Genomic DNA, 22,543 nt, shown 5'->3' with positions numbered 1-22,543 from the left:
CCTTTAAAAATGATTAACAATAGCCTGCAGCTGACCCTCAAAAAACATTAGAAGCAAGGGCCTGCTGGTTACCCTCTAAAACATTATGGGTGAGGGACTGCTGTTCAGCTGACCCTCTTAAACATTATGGTTGAGGGCCTGCTGGTGAGCTGACTCTGGAAAACATTGTAGCGAGGGCCCACAGGTGAGCAGACCGTATGAAACATTGCAGATGAGGGCCTACAGGTGAGCAGACCGTATGAAACATTGGAGTAAGGGCCTACAGGTGAGCGAACCCCATAAAACATTGTAGTGAGGGCCTTATGGTGAGCAAACCCCATAAAACATTGTAGTGAGGGCCTACAGCTGAGCAGACGGTATGAAACATTGGATATGAGGGCCTGAAGGTGAGAAACCCCCATAAAACATTGTAGTGAGGGCCTACAGCTGAGCAGACCGTATGAAACATTGAAGTGAGGTCCTACAGCTAAGCAGACCGTATGAAACATTGGAGGTGAGGGCCTGCAGGTGAGCAAACCCCATAACACATTGTAGTGAGGGCCTTATGGTAAGCAAACCCCATAAAACATTGTAGTGAGGGCCTTATGGTGAGCAAACCCCATAAAACATTGTAGTGAGGGCCTACAGCTGAGCGGACCGTAAGAAACATTGGAGGTGAGGGCCTACAGCTGAGCAGACCGTATGAAAAATTGTAGTGAGGGCCTACAGGTGAGCAGACCGTATGAAACATTAGAGGTGAGGGCCTACAGGTGAGCGAACCCCATAAAATATTGTAGTGAGGGCCTTATGGTAAGCAAACCCCATAAAACATTGTAGTGAGGGCCTACAGCTGAGCAGACCGTATGAAACATTGGAGGTGAGGGCCTACAGGTGAGCAAAACCCATAAAACATTGTAGTGAGGGCCTTATGGTGAGCAAACCCCATAAAACATTGTAGTGAGAACCTACAGCTGAGCAGATTGTATGAAACATTGGAGGTGAGGGCCTACAGGCGAGCGAACCCCATAAACATTGTAGTGGGGTCCTGAAGGTGAGCAAACCCCATAAAACATTGTAGTGAGGTCCCACAGCTGAGCAGACCGTATGAAACATTTGAGGTGAGGGCCTGAAGGTGAGCAAACCCCATAAAACATTGTAGTGAGGGTGTCATGGTCTTACCTTCTTGCTGTTCTCCTTCGTTTGACATGTGCTGGCGGCCATCTTGGTTTCTGGGTTTCTTGTAGCCTCCCACCCTGCGGCTCCTCCTTCCCACTGGGAGGAGCTGGATGCCTAGCTCATATATATAGGAGGTCTGTGGCTTCAGTTCCTTGCTTGGTCCACCTGTGTTCACATGCTTCTAGACTGCTGCTGCTTCTGGTTCCTGATCCTGGTTTCGTCCGACTACCCTTCTGGTTCCTGACCTCTGGCTTCGCAAAGACTCTGCTTCGGTTTCGCCATCCGTTTGGACTTTTGCTTTACAGCTTTATTTTCAATAAAGCCTTCTTATTTTCACTTATCCCTTGTTGTACGTCTGGTTCATGGTTCCGTGACATTAGGACCAAGCCATGAATTCTGACGGTACAGGGCCATCCTCGCTACCCACGCTGGTTGCCAGACTTGATCAGCAGGATCACCTGTTGGGTCGGTTCGCTGTGGCGTTGCAAACCCTGCTTGAACGCACGGCTCATTTCGCTCCCGTTGCCGATGGGTCGGTTGTCGCTCCTGGGCCCGCTCCTACTGCCGCTCCGGTTGTTGCGCCAGAGTCTACCCCGACACCTGTTGTTGCACCTGCGGTGTTTCGGGGTATGATCGGTTCTGCCCCTCTTCCACAGCGCTTTGGGGGAGAGCCAACTCAGTGCCGAGGTTTCCTTAACCAGGTGGGCATTTATTTCGAGTTGCTGCCACATGCCTTTCCCACTGAGAGATCAAAGGTGGGCTTCTTGATCTCGCTGCTCTCGGACAAGGCCTTGGCCTGGGCCAGCCCTTTATGGGAGAACAACAATCCGGTGGTTGCCGAGTTTTCCGGTTTTGTTGCTTCTCTTCGGAAGGTATTCGATGTGCCGGCTCGTGCTGCCTCTGCTGCGAAGCTCCTTATGTCCATCAGACAGGGTTCACGATCCGTAGCTGAATACGCCATTGAGTTTCGTACCCTGGCAGCAGAGGTGGGCTGGAATAATGAGGCTCTGGTCGCTGCTTTCTCTCATGGTCTCTCGGATGCCTTGAAGGATGAGGTTGCAGCTAAGGACCTACCAGTGGAGCTCGAGTCTCTTATTTCTTTCCTGATTTTGATTGACACCAGACTCAGGGAGAGACCTTCCTTTAAGGAGAGCCTGGGGAGGTTTTCTAACAGATTGGCGCCTACGTTTGTTGTCCCACCCGTGCCTCCCTCTCCTCCCACGCCTCCTGGGGATGACGTGTCTGGGGGTGAACCCATGCAGCTGGGGTTTGCTCGCCTGTCCGAGGGGGAGAGGGTACTCCGGAGACGCGAGGGCCGATGCATGTACTGTGGTCTCGGTGGGCATTTTCGGTTGGCATGTCCGAACCGTCCGGGAAACGCTCGCACCTGAGATCCTGTCGGGGGCAGATCTTGGGTGGAGTCTCCTCGTCCCCGGTTTCCCGTGTTGACAAACCACTGATCACTGTTGTCCTCTCCTGGGTCGGGGGCTCGGTGACGACCCAGGCGTTGGTGGACTCTGGTGCTGGTGGTTTGTTCATTGATAAGGTGTTCGCTGCCGCCAATTCCATTCCTCTGCAGGCTCGAGGTTCCCCACTGGCCCTTGAGGCGATAGACGGCAGACCCCTTCTGCCGCCACACGTGACTCATGAGACCCTTCCAGTGGGGATAGCCATTGGTGCCGTTCACAGAGAGTCGGTCTGCCTCCAGGTTATTTCGTCTCCACACTACTCGGTGGTCTTGGGGTACGCCTGGCTCCGGAAGCATAATCCGACTTTCGATTGGAGATCGGCCGAGATCCTCTCGTGGTCACCGCAGTGTGGAGCTAGTTGCATCCATGGGTCTGTCAAGTTGCTGTGTACTTCCTCGGACTCTCTGTTGCCCCCTGAATACGAGGAGTACCGGGATGTATTCGATAAGGTGCGCGCGGTTGCCCTACCTCCGCACCGCCCATACGATTGTGCCATAGAGTTACAATCTGGTGCCGTTCCTCCTCGTGGCAAAGTCTATCCACTGTCGGTAGCGGAGAATGTGGCCATGGAGGAGTACGTGAGGGAGGCGCTTTCACGCGGACACATTCGCAAATCCTCGTCCCCGGCAGGGGCTGGATTTTTCTTTGTGAAAAAGAAGGGCGATGAGTTGAGGCCTTGCATCGATTACAGGGGTCTCAATCGCATCACGATCAAGAACGCTTACCCGATACCCTTGATTTCCGAGCTGTTCGATCGCCTTAAAGGGGCCACGGTCTTTTCCAAACTCGACCTGAGGGCGGCATATAACCTGGTAAGGATCAAGGCGGGCGATGAGTGGAAGACCGCGTTTAACACCAGGACCGGTCATTATGAATCCTTGGTTATGCCCTTTGGGTTGTGCAATGCGCCCGCAGTCTTTCAGGAATTTATCAACGATGTTTTCCGTGACCTGTTGCAGCAGTGTGTGGTGGTCTATTTGGATGACATCTTGGTATATTCTGAATCCATGGAGGCCCACATTCTGGATGTCAGACGAGTGTTGCAACGGTTACGAGAGAACAAGCTGTTCGGTAAGCTTGAGAAATGCGAATTTCACCGATCCCAGGTAACCTTCTTAGGTTACATCATTTCCGCTGAGGGGTTCTCCATGGATCCTGAGAAGGTTTCGGCTGTCTTACAGTGGCCCCAGCCCAGTGGTCTTCGTTCCCTGCAGCGCTTTTTGGGCTTCGCCAATTATTATCGGAAGTTCATCAGGGACTTTTCCATGCTAGCCAAGCCTCTCACAGATCTGACCAGGAAGGGCAGTAATTCCCAGGTCTGGCCGCTCGAGGCCATCCGAGCTTTTGAGGCTCTAAAGTCCGCCTTTGTGTCGGCTCCGATTCTGTCGCATCCCAACCCTGGGTTGCCCTTTGTCCTCGAGGTGGACGCGTCTGAGACGGGAGTAGGCGCCCTTCTGTCTCAGCGTAGAACACCAGAGGGTCCTCTGCTTCCTTGTGGGTTTTACTCCCGGAAACTGTCTTCCGCGGAGTGCAACTATCAGATTGGTGACAGGGAGTTATTGGCCATCGTGCAGGCCCTTAAAGAATGGAGGCACTTGCTCGAGGGTTCGGTGGTTCCGGTCCTCATCCTGACGGACCACAAGAATCTGACCTACCTTTCTGAGGCCAAGAGATTGTCACCACGTCAGGCCAGATGGGCTCTGTTCTTGTCACGTTTTAATTACGTGGTCTCCTACCTACCCGGTTCCAAGAACATCAGGGCGGATGCCTTATCACGGCAGTACTCCGAGCTGTCCAGGGAGGAGTCGATTCCGACTTCGGTCATACCTCCGAATCAGATCTTGGCCGCCATTCGCACCAGCCTGACCTCTCCCCTGGGTGAGCAGATTTTGGCGGCTCAATCTGGTGCTCCCTCTGGGAGACCCAACGGCAGATGTTTTGTGCCTGAGGAGTTGCGCACTCGGTTGTTGCGAACCTACCATAACTCCAAGACCGCGGGGCATCCTGGAAAGAATCAGCTGTCCTGGGCTGTTTCACGTCTGTTCTGGTGGCCTTCCCTACGTTCCGACATCGCCGCATATGTAGCGGCATGCTCCGTTTGTGCCCAGAGTAAGTCCCCTCGGCACCTTCCGTTGGGCCTTCTGCAACCCATAGCCACCGGGGAGCGCCCATGGTCACACCTGGGGATGGATTTCATTGTGGACCTCCCTGCATCCCGAGGCCATACGGTCATTCTCATGATTGTGGATCGGTTTTCCAAAATGTGCCACTGTGTTCCTCTCAAGAAGTTACCCTCTGCACAAGAGTTGGCCACGATTTTTGCCAGGGAGGTCTTCCGGTTGCACGGTTTGCCCAAGGAGATTGTGTCGGATCGGGGGAGTCAGTTTGTGTCCAGGTTCTGGCACGCCTTTTGCTCCCAGTTGGGGATTCATCTCTCCTTCTCCTCGGCCTACCACCCTCAGTCCAATGGGGCTGCAGAACGATCCAATCAGGCCTTGGAGCAATTCCTTCGTTGCTATGTCTCTGATCACCAAGACAATTGGGTTGACCTCCTGCCTTGGGCTGAGTTTGCCAGGAACACGGCGGTGAACTCTTCCTCTGGGACGTCTCTCTTCATGGCCAATTATGGGTTCCAACCTGCCGTGTTACCGGAGGTATTCTCTCCCCAGGATATTCCGGCTGTGGAGGATCACCTTTCCGTCCTACGTGCTTCTTGGGTACTGATCCAGAAGTCCCTTGAGGTCTCTGCGCAGCGCCAGAGACTCCAGGCTGATCGCAGACGAGCGCCTGCTCCTTCCTACCAGGTCGGAGACCGTGTATGGTTGTCCACCCGCAACCTCAACCTTCGAGTGCCCACTCCCAAGCTGGCGCCTCGCTTTTTTGGTCCCTTCCGAGTGCTTCGCAGGGTAAACCCGGTAGCCTATGCCCTTGCGCTTCCTCCTGGCATGCGGATCTCCAACGTGTTTCATGTCTCCCTGTTGAAGCCACTGGTGTGTAATCGTTTCACTTTCTCGGTTCCTCGGCCTCGTCCGGTCCAAGTGGGTAATCGTGAGGAGTATGAGGTGAGCAATATCCTGGACTCACGCCTGGTCCGCGGTCGGGTGCAGTTTTTGGTTAATTGGCGTGGTTATGGTCCAGAGGAGCGTTCCTGGGTTCTCTCCGCAGATGTCCATGCTCCTGCCTTGCTCCGAGCCTTCCACGCACGCTTCCCTCAGAAACCGTTCTTTACTCCGCGGAGGAGGGGCCCTTGAGGGGGAGGTACTGTCATGGTCTTACCTTCTTGCTGTTCTCCTTCGTTTGACATGTGCTGGCGGCCATCTTGGTTTCTGGGTTTCTTGTAGCCTCCCACCCTGCGGCTCCTCCTTCCCACTGGGAGGAGCTGGATGCCTAGCTCATATATATAGGAGGTCTGTGGCTTCAGTTCCTTGCTTGGTCCACCTGTGTTCACATGCTTCTAGACTGCTGCTGCTTCTGGTTCCTGATCCTGGTTTCGTCCGACTACCCTTCTGGTTCCTGACCTCTGGCTTCGCAAAGACTCTGCTTCGGTTTCGCCATCCGTTTGGACTTTTGCTTTACAGCTTTATTTTCAATAAAGCCTTCTTATTTTCACTTATCCCTTGTTGTACGTCTGGTTCATGGTTCCGTGACAGAGGGTCTACAGCTAAGCAGACCGTATGAAACATTCTAGTGAGGGCCTACAGCTGAGCGGACCGTATGAAACATTGGAGGTGAGGGCCTACAGGTGAGCGAACCCCATAAAACATTGTAGTGAGGGCCTTATGGTGAGCAAACCCCATAAAACATTGTAGTGAGGGCCTACAGCTGAGAAGACCGTATGAAACATTGGAGATGAGGGCCTGAAGGTGAGCGAACCCCATAAAACATTGTAGTGAGGACCTACAGGCGAGCAGACCATATGAAACGTTGGAGGTGAGGGCCTACAGCTGAGCAGACCGTATGAAACATTGTATTGAGGGCCTACAGCTGAGCAGACCGTATGAAACATTAAAGGTGAGGGCCTACAGGTGAGCGAACCCCATAAAACATTGTAGTGAGGGCCTTATGGTGAGCAAACCCCATAAAACATTGTAGTGAGGGCCTACAGCTGAGCAGACCGTATAAAACATTGGAGGTGAGGGCCTACAGGTGAGCAGACTGTATGAAACATTGGAGGTGAGGGCCTACAGCTGAGCAGACCGTATAAAACATTGGAGGTGAGGGCCTACAGGTGAGCGAACCCCATAAAACATTGTAGTGAGGGCCTTATGGTAAGCAAACCCCATAAAACATTGTAGTGAGGGCCTACAGCTGAGCAGACGGTATGAAACATTGGAGGTGAGGGCCTACAGGTGAGCAAAACCCATAAAACATTGTAGTGAGGGCCTACAGCTGAGCAGACCGTATGAAACTTTGGAGTGAGGGCCAACAGGTGAGCAGACCGTATGAAACATTGTACTGAGGGCATATATACTGTATGGAACAGGAGGAGGAGGAGGATGAGTAAACAAAATTCAAACATATACCCTTTTTTTGAGGTGAAAAGGGTACATTTGATTCTTGCGGATTGAGTACATTTTAAAACATACATTTAAATTGCGTGTTTGTTCCTCATTAGATCAGCGTTCCTCTGGTGGAGTGGAGAAGTCAGGGGCAATCCAGGCCTTGTTCATTTTTATCTGTTTCAACCTGTCAGCATTGCCAGTGTATAAGCGGATACCCTTATCTGTTATGATGCCACCAGCAGTACTAAATACACGCTCAGACAAAATGCTGGCGGCAGGACAGGCCAACACATTTTACTCGTCCTCTCCACCACAGGAATGAGAGATGAGAAGCTTTCTTTGTCGAGAAGGGTGAACACCCAGTAATCCGTGTTATCTAAAATGCGTATAACGCTAGGGTCGCGGGTAAGGCAGCCTAACATGAATTCAGCCATGTGTGCCAGAGTACCAACAGGCAAAATGTCGACATCAGGATGACTCGCCATCTCCTCTTCCTCCTCTTCGGCCCATCCACGCTGAACAGATGGAATTAAAGTTCCATTGGTACTAGCCTCAGTAGCAGAGGCCACAGTCTCCATCTCCTTCTCCTCCTCTTCACAGTCCAATTCGTGCTGAGAAGACGATTTGTGGGTGGTCTGGGTATCACCCTGTGACATGTCCTCCCCCAAATCCTCATCTGCCACATTCAGAGCGTCGTCCTTAATTGTGAGCAGCGATCGTTTGAGTAGACACAGCAGTGGGATGGTTACGCTGATAATAGCGTTATTGCCACTAACCATCTGTGTGGATTCTTAAAAGTTTTTAAAACCTCACACAGGTCTGACATCAATGCCCACTCCTCGCTTGTGAATAGTGGCAGTTGACTTGAAAGGCGACTACCATGTTGCAGCTGGTATTCCACAACTGCCCTCTGCTGCTCACAAAGCCTGGCCAACATATAGAACGTAGAGTTCCAGCACGTGCTCACGTCGCACAACAGTCGGTGAGCTGGAAGCAGCAAGTGCTGCTGCAGCGTTGACAGGCCGGCTGAAGCTGTGGACGACTTGCGGAAATGGGCACACACAGGGCGCGCCTTCACTAGTAGCTCTGGCAAATTGGGGTATGTTTTGATAAACCGCTGAACCACTAAGTTTAAGACGTGGGCTAGGCATGGAATGTGTGTCAGGTTGCCGAGCTCCAAAGCCACCACCAAGTTAGGGCCATTGTCAGACACATCCATGCCTGGTTGTAGGTTGAGTGGAGAGAGCCACAGCTCGGTCTGGTCCCTTATACCCTGCCAAAGCTCTGCGGCGGTGTGCTGTTTGTCCCCTAAGCAGATCAGCTTCAGCATGGCCTGTTGACGCTTACCCACGGTTGACGCTTACCCACAGCAGTGCTACACTGCTTCCAGCTAGCGACTGATGGCTGATGGTTGCTGGAGGTGGAAGTGGAGGAGGATGAGGCAGAAGTGAAGGAGAAGTGGGGGTTGGAGCCAGTAACATAGCTGCTTGTGGAGACCCTGATGGACGTAGGGCCCGTAATCCTGGGTACTACTCACTCCCGGCCTCCACCACATTCACCCAGTGTGCGGTCAGGGAAATGTAGCATCCCTGGCCACCAGCACTTGTCCATGTGTCCGTGGTTAAGTGGTACTTCCCAGTAACTGCATTGGTCAGGGCACGGGTGATGTTCTGGGACACATGCTGGTGTAAGGCGGGCACGGCACACCGTGAAAAATAGTGGCGGCTGGGGACTGCGTACCGAGGGACCGCGGCCGACATCAGGCTGCGAAAGGCCTCAGTGTCCACAAGCCTATATGGCAACATTTTAAAGGCCAGTAATTTTGAAAGTTGGCAATTAAGTGCTATGGCCTGTGGGTGGGTATTTGTGCTTGCGTTTAAATGACTGTGGTATGGACATTTGGACGCTGCACTGGGACAGGAAAGTGAATGTGGTTGCTGCTGGTTCATTTGAAGGTCCAGGTGCAGGGCGAGAGGCATCTGGGCCTGCGTCTTGGACAGGGGATTGGACAGCACGTAACACAGGGGAAGAGGAGGCAGTGGTATGACCCGCAGACCCAGATTGTGGACCCAGGCATTTGGCCCACTTAGTAGGGTGCTTGGATCCCATGTGGCGGATCATGCTGGTGGTGGTGAGGTTGCTAGGGTTCATGCCTTGGCTCATTTTGGTACCGCACAGGCATGGGTGTAGGAACCCCAAAAAATCTGTGGGGGACAGCATTTTTGCTCGCCGGGTATATTCTTATTCAGTAAACTGCGAGTTGTTTATATTGTTAAATTTTAAGTGTGTGTGTGTGAACCCCCCCCCCCCCCCCCCCGCACACACACACACACACTTACAGTTCTGAAGACTCAGGGGTGCTGGCTGGTATGGCCGGGCAGAAGGAGTGTGGGAGACGGTGATGCCTTTTTCTCCAGGCTGCTCCGGATCAGTGCTCTGGGCAGCTGGGCTCCGGGCTGGAAGTGGGCACAATAAGAAAAAAAAAATTTTCATTACACCTCAGGTCAGACCACCAATCAGACCCCCAATGTTAATCAGACCTCAGCTAACAGCCCCAATAAGATCCCCAATGTTAATAAGACCTCAGATCACACCTCAGCTCAGACCCCAATATGAATGACCCCCAATCAGACCTCAGAAAAGAGCCCCAGTGCCTCTCATCAGCCCCCCAGTGCCTCTCATCAGCCCCCCAGTGCCTCTCATCAGCCAGTAATAACAGCCCCCCTTCATGTGCCAGTAATAACAGCCCCCCAATCATGTGCCAGTAATAACAGCCCCCCCAATCATGTGCCAGTAATAACAGCCCCCCCAATCATGTGCCAGTAATAACAGCCCCCCCCAATCATGTGCCAGTAATAACAGCCCCCCAATCATGTGCCAGTAATAACAGCCCCCCAATCATGTGCCATTAATAACAGCCCCCCAATCATGTGCCATTAATAACAGCCCCCCAATCATGTGCCAGTAATAACAGCCCCCCAATCATGTGCCAGTAATATCAGCCCCCCAATTATGTGCCAGTAATAACAGCCCCCCAATCATGTGCCAGTAATAACAGCCCCCCCAATCATGTGCCAGTAATAACAGCCCCCCAATCATGTGCCAGTAATAACAGCCCCCCCAATCGTGCCAGTAATAACAGCCCCCCAATCATGTGCCAGTAATAACAGCCCCCCCAATCATGTGCCAGTAATAGCCCCCCAATCATGTGCCAGTAATAGCCCCCAATCATGTGCCAGAAATAGCCCCCCCAATAATGTGCCAGTAATAGCCCCCCCAATCAAGTGCCAGTAATAGCCCCCCATCATGTGCCAGTAATATCCCCCCCATCATGTGCCAGTAATATCCCCCCCAATCATGTGCCAGTAATAGCCCCCCCAATCATGTGGCAGTTATAGCCCCCCCAATCAAGTGCCAGTAATAGCCCCCCCAATCAAGTGCCAGTAATAGCCCCCCCAATCAAGTGCCAGTAATAGCCCCCCGCAATCAAGTGCCAGTAATAGCCCCCCCAATCAAGTGCCAGTAATAGCCCCCCCAATCAAGTGCCAGTAATAGCCCCCCCAATCAAGTGCCAGTAATAGCCCCCCCAATCAAGTGCCAGTAATAGCCCCCCCAATCAAGTGCCAGTAATAGCCCCCCAATCAAGTGCCAGTAATAGCCCCCCAATCAAGTGCCAGTAATAGCCCCCCCAATCAAGTGCCAGTAATAGCCCCCCCAATCAAGTGCCAGTAATAGCACCCCCCCCCCCAATCATGTGCCAGTAAAACAAAGTATTGTATATATTTAAAAAAAAAAAAAACACTTATATTTACCTCTTTGGAGCGATGCGATGCAGGCCTCTTCCGGCCTGTCACTGTGTCCCGACTCCAGCGCTGTACGGCTCAGGCGGCGCGATGACGTCATTGCGCCGCCTATGCCGGCCTCTGATAGGCTGCCGGCCTAGTAGTGCCGGCAGCCTATCAGAGGAACAGGAAAGGGACACACCTCCCTGCCCTGCTCCTCCGCAGCCTTCTGTTTGTATCGCTGTCCTGAGGACGGCGATACAAACAGATCACTATGGAGATGAGCGCTTCGCTTCCACAATGGAAGCGCTCATCTCAGTGCCTGCCCCGCCGCCGTCGCACACATTGCCCCACTGCCGCTTGGGGGGATTTGACCATACCTGTCCCCCCCGCATTATTTCCTGGGGGGGATCCGTCCCCCCCGTCCCCCCCGCTTCCTACGCCCATGCGCACAGGTTGCAAACTACCACTCTTTTGTCCTCTGCACTTTCCTCAAAAAAGCGCCATACTGCGGAACACCTACTCCTTGCTAAGGTTGATTTACGCATGGGGGTGATCGGTGTAATGGTTGCGGGCCTGTTTGGTGTGGGCCGAGTTCTCCCTTTTGCAACACCACTGCCTCTTCCAGCCTGTTGCGGTGCTGCGGATCCCTCCCCCTCTGTACTGCTGTCCTCGCTCGGCTTTTCACCTTCCCATGTTGGGTCAATGACCTCAACGTCCAACACCTCCTCTTCCACTTCCTCACTCTGATCATCCTCCTGACTTGACCTAACCACAACCTCAGTGATTGACAACTGTGTCTCATCGTCATCCACCTCGTGAATTAATGATTGACGTTCACCACCGTCATCTTTTAGAAACTGTGAAGGTTCAAGGAGTTTGGAATCAGGGCACAATATCTCAGGTCCCTCTTCAAGCATGCTGGCCACGAGGGCCAAATCTAATAGTGGAGCTGAAAAGTGCTCCTGGGAATATCCGAGTGTGGGATCACTTGTTTGGCAGGCCTCTCCATGGTGGGAGGAAGGATGATCTGAGAGAGGAGTTGGCTGACCAGACTCTTGGCTACAGAGACTGGACTTGGTGGAAGAGAGGGTGGTGCTTAGCCGACTGGAAGCATTATCGTCAGCAAGCCAACCGACCAACTTTTTGCACTGGTCTGACTTGGCTAGTGTTGTCATGCGCCGCCTATCTAAGTTGGACATGAAGCTGGGTACGGTATTATTACTTTTTTTTTTTTGTGCACTGGCAGCAAGCACATTCTCATTGCGCTCAGTGCCACGACCTCTGCCTGAACCATCAGTATAAAGCCCACTTCCCCGTCCCTTTGTGCTGGCCTTCTTCATATTTATGGATTTTTTTACTGGTTGTGACGCTGTTTTTTTTACTGTCCACAAAATAAATTTTTCAGATACAGGGCAGTATATGACACAGAACAGCACAGATTTTGGACAGTATTTTAGCCACAGATTATTGTAATCTGCAGTACAGACACGGTTTTATGATGTTATTTATATTTATGACTATATTATTCCCAATATATGGGCCTGAAGCGCACAGACAGTACAGAAATGCAATGCACTGCAATTAACGTTTTAAACCGCAGACAAGAAAACTGGGTGCTGATTTAGTGAAATGTGTATATATACTGATTTTCAATTTCTCCAAATATATGGGCCTGAAGCAATCAGATGGTATAGAAATGCAATGCGCTGCGATAAACGGTTTCTGCCGCAGACAAGAAAACTGTGTGCAGATTCTGTGAAATTTGTATATATATTGATTTTCACTTTTTCCCAATATATGGGATTGAAGTACTCAGACGGTATAGAAATGCAATGCGCTGTGATAAACAGTTTCTAGCACAGACAAGAAAACTGTGTGCAGAATCAGTTAAATTTGTATATATATTTATTTTCACTTTTTCCCAACATATGGGATTGAAGCACTCAGACGGTATAGAAATCCAATACGCTGCGATAAACGGTTTCTACCGCAGACAACAAAACTGTGTGCCTATTCAGTGAAATTTGTATATATATTGATTTTCACTATATCCCAATATATGGCCCTTAAGTGCACAGACGGTATTCTAATGCAGAGCACTGAGATTAATGGGTTAAACAGCTATTTTAAAAAAAAAAGTGCAAATCTGCACTTTAAATTGGTGCCAACACACACAGTAGTCCTTAAAAGGACTTTTGGGTCTTTGAAACGTCTCTAGATAGAGTAATTTGAGAACACAAAATAAAAAAAAGGTTTCACATGTAAAAAAAAAGAATTCCCCAAGTAAGGAATAAAAAGAAAATGTCAAAAATAGAAAAAATAAAATAAAATAGACATATTTGGTATTGCCGCATCTGTAAAAACCAGCTCTATAAAAATATCACATGACCTAACCCCTCGGGTGAACACCATAAAATAAAAAAAAACTGTCAAAACAAGCAATTTTTGTCACCTTACATCACAAGAAGTGCAACACCAAGTGATCAAAAACGCGTATGTCCGACAAAATGGTACCAATAAAACCGTCACCTCATCCCGCAAAAAATTAGCCCCTACATAAGAAAATCTCTCAGAAAATAAAAAAAACTATAGCTCTTAGAACATGGAGACACTAAAACATCATTTTTTTGGTTTCAAAAATGTTATTATTGTGTTAAAGTGAAACAAATAAAAAAAAGTATACATATTAGGTATTGCCGCATCCGTAAAAACCAGCTCTATAAAAATATCACATGACCTAATCCCTCGGGTGAACACCGTAAAAAAAAACAAAAAAAAAACTGTGTCAAAACAAGCAATTTTTGTCACCTTACATCACAAAAAGTGCAACACCAAGTGATCAAAAACGCGTATGTCCCACAAAATGGTACCAATAAAACCGTCACCTCATCCCGCAAAAAATGAGCCCCTACATAAGAAAATCTCTCAGAAAATAAAAAAACTATAGCTCTTAGAACATGGAGACACTAAAACATCATTTTTTTGGTTTCAAAAATGTTATTATTGTGTTAAAGTGAAACAAATAAAAAAAAGTATACATATTAGGTATTGCCGCATCCGTAAAAACCAGCTCTATAAAAATATCACATGACCTAATCCCTCGGGTGAACACCGTAAAAAAAAACAAAAAAAAAACTGTGTCAAAACAAGCAATTTTTGTCACCTTACATCACAAAAAGTGCAACACCAAGTGATCAAAAACGCGTATGTCCCACAAAATGGTACCAATAAAACCGTCACCTCATCCTGCAAAAAATGAGCCCCTACATAAGAAAATCTCTCAAAAAATAAAAAAAATATAGCTCTCAGAACATGGACACATTAAAACATAATTTTTTTGTTTCAAAAATGCTATTATTGTGTAAAACTTTAATAAATAAGAAAAAGTATACATATTAGATATCGCCACGTCCGTAACAATCTGCTCAATAAAAATGTCACTTAACTGAACCCCTCAGGTGAACGCTGTAAAAATAAATAAATAGAAACTGTGCTAAAACAACCAATTTTTTGGTCACCTTGCCCCATAAAGTGTTATAATGAATGATCAAAAAATCATATGTACCCAAAAATAGTAGCAATTAAACTGGCACCTTATCCCCTAGTTTCCAAAATGGGATCACTTCTTGGGAGTTTCTACTGTAAGGGTGCATCAGGGGGCTTCAAATGGGACATGGCATCTAAAAACCACGTGGAGTTCCTTTTTTTCTGCGCCCTGCCATGTGCCCATACAGCAGTTTATGACCACATGTGGGGTGTTTCTGTAAACCGCAGAATCTGGGTAATAAATATTGAGTTTTGTTTGGCTGTTAACCATCGATGTGTTAAAGATTTTTTTTTATTAAAATGGAAAATTTGCCAAAAAAGTGAAATTTAAAAATTTGATCTCCATTTTCCTTTAATTCTTGTGGAACGCCTAAAGGGTTAACAAAGTTTGTAAAATCGGTTTTAAGTAACTCGAGGGGTGTAGTTTCTACAATGGGGTCATTTATGGGGGTATCCACTATGTAACCCCACAAAGTGACTTCAGACCTGAACTGGTCCTTAAAAAGTGGGTTTTGGCAATTTTCTAAAAAATTTGAAGAATTGCTTCTAAACTTCTAAGCCTTCTAACGTCCTAAAAAAATTAAATGACATTTCCAAAATGATGCCAACATAAAGTAGACATATGGGGAATGTTAAGTAATAAATATTTTATGAGGTATCACTTTCTGTTTTAAAAGCAGAGAAATTGAAATTTAGAAAATTGCGAATTTTTCAAAATTTTTGGTAAATTTGGGATTTTTTCATAAATAAAGGTGAAATATTTTGACTCAAATTTATGACTATCATGAAGTACAATGTGTCATGAGAAAACAATCTCTGAATGACTTGGATAAGTAAAGGCATTCCAAAGTTATTACCACATAAAGTGAGATATGTCAGTTTTGCAAAATTAGGCCTGGTCAGGAAGAGGGCAAATGGCCCAGATGGCAAGTGGTTAATCTTGCTAGAACAAGATTTCTGTTATTTGGTAGATGAGGTTGTTTTCTAAAAGTTAAGGGCATTTAAAGATAACCTTGTTGATTCTGCTGAATACTTTCTTCTAGAGTGTGTACGAACTTTATGTCTTCTTGGGATACACTCTTTTCTTTAGAACTTATGTCTGCAAAGTCGGATTCAAGGATCTTGATTACTTTTGCTAACTCTTGGACAGATTGACACAATCCTGTCAACTGTCTTGAGTTTGCGATGTGCTGTTTTCCTCCAATAACACCCCATCCTAGATCAGTTTGAACAGCATAGGGTTCACCCTTTCCTCCTTTGAGTACCTTTCGCAGTACCAAGGCTTCGGGCAATCGTAGCCTATCAACAGTCCAACACCTTGACATTTCATGAGATATGACAGATAGGTGTTCCCATCTATTGGCTGTTTCACAGGTAGGTATGCGATCTTGATCTAGAGGTATATCGTCTTTTGTATAAGCTGGAGGTAGATCTAATGTGAAGTTTGAATGAAGTCCTCTAACTCTCAGTCCTTTGACCCTTTGACTGTTCACTGCTGTGTCTCTCCCTGTCATTGTGGTGAGTTTGAGCTTCACTGGTTCTGTAGCCACTTGCAATTTCTTGCAGATTTCTTGAACAATAAAGGTGACGTCACTCTGGGCATACAATAGCACATAGGCGTATACCTTCTTGTTCCTCCTTTTAGGATTTAAAATGCACACTGGTGCAACCATTGATGTACCATTGCTTTCTCCTTCCCTCACTCTGCAAGAGAATACAGATACCTTCTTTCCTTCCTCAGTATCCTTAGGTATTGAGGATTTATCTTTCTTTGGACGTTCTTCATGTAGTGGTATAGGATGGCGTCCTTTACAGACGCTGCATGTGGACTTTTTCTTACACTCCTTAGTAACATCCGAAACACAGTTGGTTATCCAGTACTAATTTTTTTCTTTTCTTCTGGGGACTTCTCCTTCAATTGTTGGCACTTGTGTATGGAGTGGTTCTCTCCACAGAACATACATTTGCAGGTAGTCTGAAGATTTGTCGGTTCTGTCTCTCTACTGATCTTAGTAGTGACTTTGAACTTGCTCTCGTAGGTATCTGGACCTTTAGCTGCTGTGTTGGTTGCAAAGATAGTTGCTCTGGCATGTATTATCTCTCTTGCAGACCTTTCTTCTAAGGATTTTAAGACGTAAGATGATGTTACCGGATTACATGCTATCTGTGCTTCCTCATTGACGAACTCTTTAAAACTTGGGAAGTTCTTACCTAGATCTAACTGTTTAGTCACATAGAGATTCCATCTAGAAGCCTCTTCTTCAGGTAGCTTAGTTAGCATCCTGTGGTTTTCTAGATAGTCGTTCAGTACTTCCAATCCTTGAACATGTGGGATGGCATTGCTGCATGCTTGCAGGAAGTCACCATACTTTTGGAGTCTGAAGTGTTCTTTAGGACCTGTTTTAGGCCAGTTATTCAGTTTCTCTCTAAAGGGTGTACTAAGAAAGAATGACCATATCTTGCATTAAATTTTTCCCAAGCTTGCTTGTAGGCTTCTTTGTCTTCTCTATAGAAGTTACGTTCAAGAACTTCCTCGGCTTCTCCACCAACATATCTCTGAAGGTAGAATAACTTGTCAACTGGACTGAAGCAATGATGCTCAATGATCATCTCAAAACTTGCCTTCCACTCTATGATCTTCAGTACATCTCCTGAAAATACAGTAGGTTCTGGAATGGGAAGTCTAGCTAGGACTGTTCTCTGTGGTCTTGCTGGGACAATAGTTGTAACATTCTCCTGAGCATTGCCATGGCATCTAGGAATAGAATCATCCAGTTCTATTTTCTCACTTAGGTCTGAATTAGGTGAGTCCCTTTCTTCATCTTTTCCGGTAGAGATAGAGGGTAAATCCACACAAATTTTTCCTAACACTGGACTAGGCCTCTCTTTAATGACTTATTTCCTCACTAAGTGATGTAGATTTCCTTCCATTCTCCTGGGCGTATGGAGGAAAATCGGAGTCCGTTTCTTCACTTAGTACAGATTTGAACCTAAGACTACTCTGATTCATATCCGCTTCGTGTACTCTAAGTCTGGCTTCTATGATCTTAACCTCTTTTTGCCTTTCCAGACTTTTCTTCTGTTGGCGCTGTGCCTCGATTTTAGCTTCCTTTTCAGCCACCAGTTGGCACTGCGCCTCGATGGCAGCTTCCATCTCAATTTCTGCTCCCTTGACAGCAAGTTGTTCAGCTAATTCCTTTCTTTTGGCTGAAGTACTTGAGGACTCTGATACGGGGGCGGCACTTCTGCTAGCGAATGAAGTCCCACTTGAGATTGTGGTTCCCCCTAAGTACCTAGCATAGTCTCTCATAAGGAACTCGTTCATTCTCCTTCTTGCTTTAACTTCTTTATAGTTTTCTGCAGATGATAGTTCTCTCATAACGTTTACTAAATCTTTAGTGACTGCAGTACATGTGTCCATGTTCCTTACAATGTCCTGGGAAGGTGTCGTAAGCGACCGCAGGTTGACATATGCTGCCATAAGCTCTGATTTTGATTTTTCTACCGTCTCTACCATATCACTCAAGTTCCCTTTTATACTTTCTTGTTTTAACTTTCCACGAATGCCTTTAATGTATAATTTCCACTTCTCATACACTCTGGTGAACTTTTTTCTTTTTAATGCTGCTTCTTGCTCTAAATTTTCCAGCACCTTTGGGGTCAGTTTTCTGGCACGTCATGAACATCTTAGTTCATCTGTTTGGGCTTTATTTGTTTGAGGCAATACTAATGCTGCATCAGACTCTTCTAACTCTGACAGGTTCTCTTGCTCTTCCCCCTCTACTCTATCTTTGCATCCTCTAACAGTGGCATAGTAATATTACGTTCAGACATTTTACTTTAAATGCTATAACAATCAATGTGAATATTAACCACCTCCGGACCGCTGTACGCAGATTCGCGTTCCGGAGGTGGCAGCGCTGCGCACAATCACGCATATACGCGTCATCTCGCGAGACGCGAGATTTCGCTCCAAGCCGGCCCGCGCATGCGCATCGCGGGCCGGCAAAATTCAAAGAAGAAGTTCGTCACCAGCCTGCCAGCAACGATCATTGGCTGGCAGGCTGGCGATTTTTAAAAAATCCAATCAAAAGTCATATAACAGATCATATTAGTAAATATGATCTGTTATATGGCTTCTCTGCTCCTCTGCTGGTCCTTTTCGTCGGTTGGATCCAGCAGAGAAGCAGACTGAACTGTAAGTACACTTCACTGTAGCCCCTGATCACCCCCCTGCACCCCAATTAACCCTTTGATCACCCCTTTGATCGCCCCTCTCAATCACCAGTGAAAGGAAAAAAAGTGATCAGTGTAAACTGTCACTTTTTTTTTTTCACTAGTATTGGCTGTTAGGTTTTAGGGATAGTTTAGGCCCCTTGGTTAGGTAGTTAGCGTCAGTTAGCGCCCAGCCCACCGCACCGCAGTCACTTTTATTCGCTGAATAGCGTATCGCTAATCAGCATTTGTACTTTTATAGTATCTGTAAGTGATCAAAACTGATCACGGTCAGATCTATAATAGTATTAGTGTCACTTTAGTTCGCCCTCCACCCAAAACGCAGTGTTTGCCCGTTCAGGCCTGATCGGTCGCCCACACGTGCGTTCACCCACGCCCGCCCCACCGCAGTGACAAAAAATATATATTTTTTGATCACTGCACATTCATTTTACACGCACTGCGGCGATAAAAAAATCTGTTTTGATATTTTTTATCAACCGCAGCGGCCTCCGGTACTTCGCTAGCCTCCCCTTTGTAAGACAGGCTTGCTTTTTTTCTTGGGTAGTCTCAGGGAATACTCCTAAATTTAGTAGTCCAAAATGTCAAACAGGGGGTATTCTTCTGAAGAGGCCTACAGGATTCTGACCCAGTCGGATGAGGAGTGGGAACCCTCATCTGATGAATCTAGCGGGTCAGAATATGAACCTGTGGAAAGCAGTGGCTCTCTGACCCAAAGTTCGGACGAGGAGGTGGAGGTCCCTGGCAGCACCAGGCGTACCCGGCCCCGTGTCGCTAGACCACAGGTTATGCAGGATCCGCTTCAAGAGCAGCAGAGTGGGGCTGTCGCTGCCGGATCACGTGGTGAGGCATACACCAGCAGCGCAGCCCTCCCTGGACCTAGTACCAGCACTGCCGTACAACATGGTGACGTGGCGAGCACCAGAAGGGCAGTTGAAGCTGGTACGGTGGCACGTGCACTAGTTACCCCGTCGCAGCCACCGCACAGACAGGCCCGTAGAGCCCCTAGAATCCCTGAGGTGCTGGCAAACCCTGATTGGCAGTCACCAACTTCAGCCGCACCTGTAGTTCCCCCTTTCACCGCCCAGTCTGGAGTTCGGGTTGAGACGGCTCAAATCGGTTCGGCCCTGGGATTTTTTGAGCTGTTCTTGACTGCGGAGTTCTTGGACTTAGTCGTGGCAGAGACCAACCAGTATGCCACACAATTTATATCCGCCAACCCGGGAAGCTTTTATGCCCAGCCTTTCCGGTGGAAACCAGTCCAAGTTTCCGAACTTAAAATTTTTTTGGGCCTTCTCCTCAACATGGGCCTGACAAAAAAGCATGAATTGCGGTCATATTGGTCAACGCACCCGATTCATCACATGCCCATGTTCTCTGCTGCTATGTCCAGGGCACGATTTGAGGCCATCCTCCGTTTCCTGCATTTTAGCGACAACACCACCTCCCGTCCCAGAGACCACCCAGCTTTTGACCGGCTCCACAAAATTCGGCCCCTCATAGACCATTTCAACCAGAAATTTGCAGATTTGTATACCCCCGAGCAAAACATCTGCGTAGACAAGTCCCTAATACATTTTACCGGGCGCCTTGGCTTCAAACAGTACATCCCAAGCAAGCGTGCCCGGTATGGGGTCAAATTGTATAAGCTCTGTGAAAGGGCCACAGGCTATACCCACAAATTTCGGATCTATGAGGGAAAAGATCAGACCCTGGAGCCGGTCGGTTGCCCTGACTACCTGGGGAGCAGTGGGAAGACAGTCTGGGACTTGGTGTCACCCTTATTCGGCAAGGGGTACCATCTTTATATGGACAATTTTTACACAAGTGTGGCCCTCTTTAGGCATTTGTTTCTAGAACGGATTTGCGCCTGTGGCACCGCGCGAACTAGTCGCGTGGGCTTCCCCCAACGGCTTGTAACCACCCGTCTTGCAAGGGGGGAGAGGGCTGCCTTGTGTAACGAAGAACTGCTCGCGGTGAAATGGAGAGACAAGCGTGACGTTTACATGCTCTCCCCCATTCACGCAGACACGACAATCCAAATTGAGCGAGCAACCCGTGTCATTGAAAAGCCCCTCTGTGTCCACGACTATAATGCGCTCATGGGAGGGGTGGACTTCAATGACCAGATGTTGTCTCCGTATTTAGTTTCCCGCAGAACCAGACGCTGGTATAAGAAGGTGTCTGTATATTTAATTCAATTGGCGCTGTACAATAGTTTTGTTCTCTACAGTAAGGCTGGGAGAACACGATCTTTCCTCAAATTCCAGGAAGAGATCATCGAGAACCTCCTTGGCCCCATCCACCAGTGTAGTTAGCCGTCTACACGAGTGACATTTCCCCAGTGTCGTTCCTGGTACCTCAACCCAACCGTCACCCCGAAAAAGATGTCGTGTCTGTAGCAGGAGTGGAATAAGGCGTGACACCCGCTATTTCTGTCCTGACTGTCCTGACCACCCTGCCCTATGCTTTGGTGAGTGTTTCCGGAAGTACCACACACAGGTACACCTAGCATAGGAAAATGCAAATGTGATCGCACACTACATCCAGCACTCTGCCCTCCATGCTGGATGAGACATTGGTTTATATTTTGGCCAAAGCATAGTAAGCCACTCACCGCGTCAAGGTCGTCTCATGAGTGGTCCCTAACTCTTGTTCCTACCTGTTCATGGGCCATGACAGCCACATAAAATCCAGGGAATGCAGGTCAGCATGCAAGCCAAGTACACTTTGCTTGTAACCCCGTCCGGTGCCATTACAGCTTTCATCGGATCCAGGGATGCAAGTACCAACATGCATGCTGAACCCACCATATACTTCTCCTGGAGCCAGATGGCTAATGGTAGGTTCTATACAAGCAGACTCAGTTTTATACTGACTTTAAAACCAGCCTCAAGGACAGATTAACTGGTCAGGTGTGCAATGACTCCAAGGAGATCGCCACGCCTCCAATATATACTACAAAGAAAAAAATAAGGGGTTGGGTCAGCACAACCTGCCTGTAGGTGCAGATCACTGTGGCGAAATACATATACAAACGGAAAATGCAAATGTGATCGCACACTACATCCAGCACTCTGCCCTCCATGCTGGATGAGACATTGGTTTATATTTTGGCCAAAGCATAGTAAGCCACTCACCGCGTCAAGGTCGTCTCATGAGTGGTCCCTAACTCTTGTTCCTACCTGTTCATGGGCCATGACAGCCACATAAAATCCAGGGAATGCAGGTCAGCATGCAAGCCAAGTACACTTTGCTTGTAACCCCGTCCGGTGCCATTACAGCTTTCATCGGATCCAGGGATGCAAGTACCAACATAGGGATTGCATCTCACAGGACAGGCACACAGGGCTATTAGGGCCCTTTTACTCTCAGCTGCTGCAAGCCTCTCCTTTCACCTGGGATAAAGTGCATAACGTACTTCGCCACATCTTTGGGCGATTTGCGCTTTGCACATTGTCCAATGGGGAAGGAGAGGTTTGTTCTATAAAGGTAAAATAAACGAAACAAAAAATTACCGGTAAGTAAAAAAGTTAAAAAAGTTAAAAAAAAGTTAATATGTTCTGTTCTAAAGTTAATAAAGTTATTGCTTTGCGGCCTGGTTTTTTCTTTTGTTTTTTTTACCTTTCAGGTGGACCAACCGATCGACTAGCTGCAGCACTGATGTGCATTCGGACAGAAGCATTGCGCTGCTGTCAGATTACACGCAAGTCGGTGTATGCGGCGCTGCAAGACGAGATTTCTCCTCTGCAGTAAAAGATATGTTTGCCGAGGCATATGAGCTGAGGAGGTGGCGGTGTTCATATACTTTGGCAAACACTTTGTATATATAAAAAAAAAAATCCCGGCA

The sequence above is a fragment of the Bufo bufo genome, chromosome 4 (genome assembly GCF_905171765.1).
Source record: "Bufo bufo chromosome 4, aBufBuf1.1, whole genome shotgun sequence".
Classification (NCBI taxonomy): Eukaryota; Metazoa; Chordata; class Amphibia; order Anura; family Bufonidae; genus Bufo; species Bufo bufo.
The sequence above is the reverse complement of the archived record's forward strand: the minus strand, read 5'-3'. Positions refer to the sequence as shown.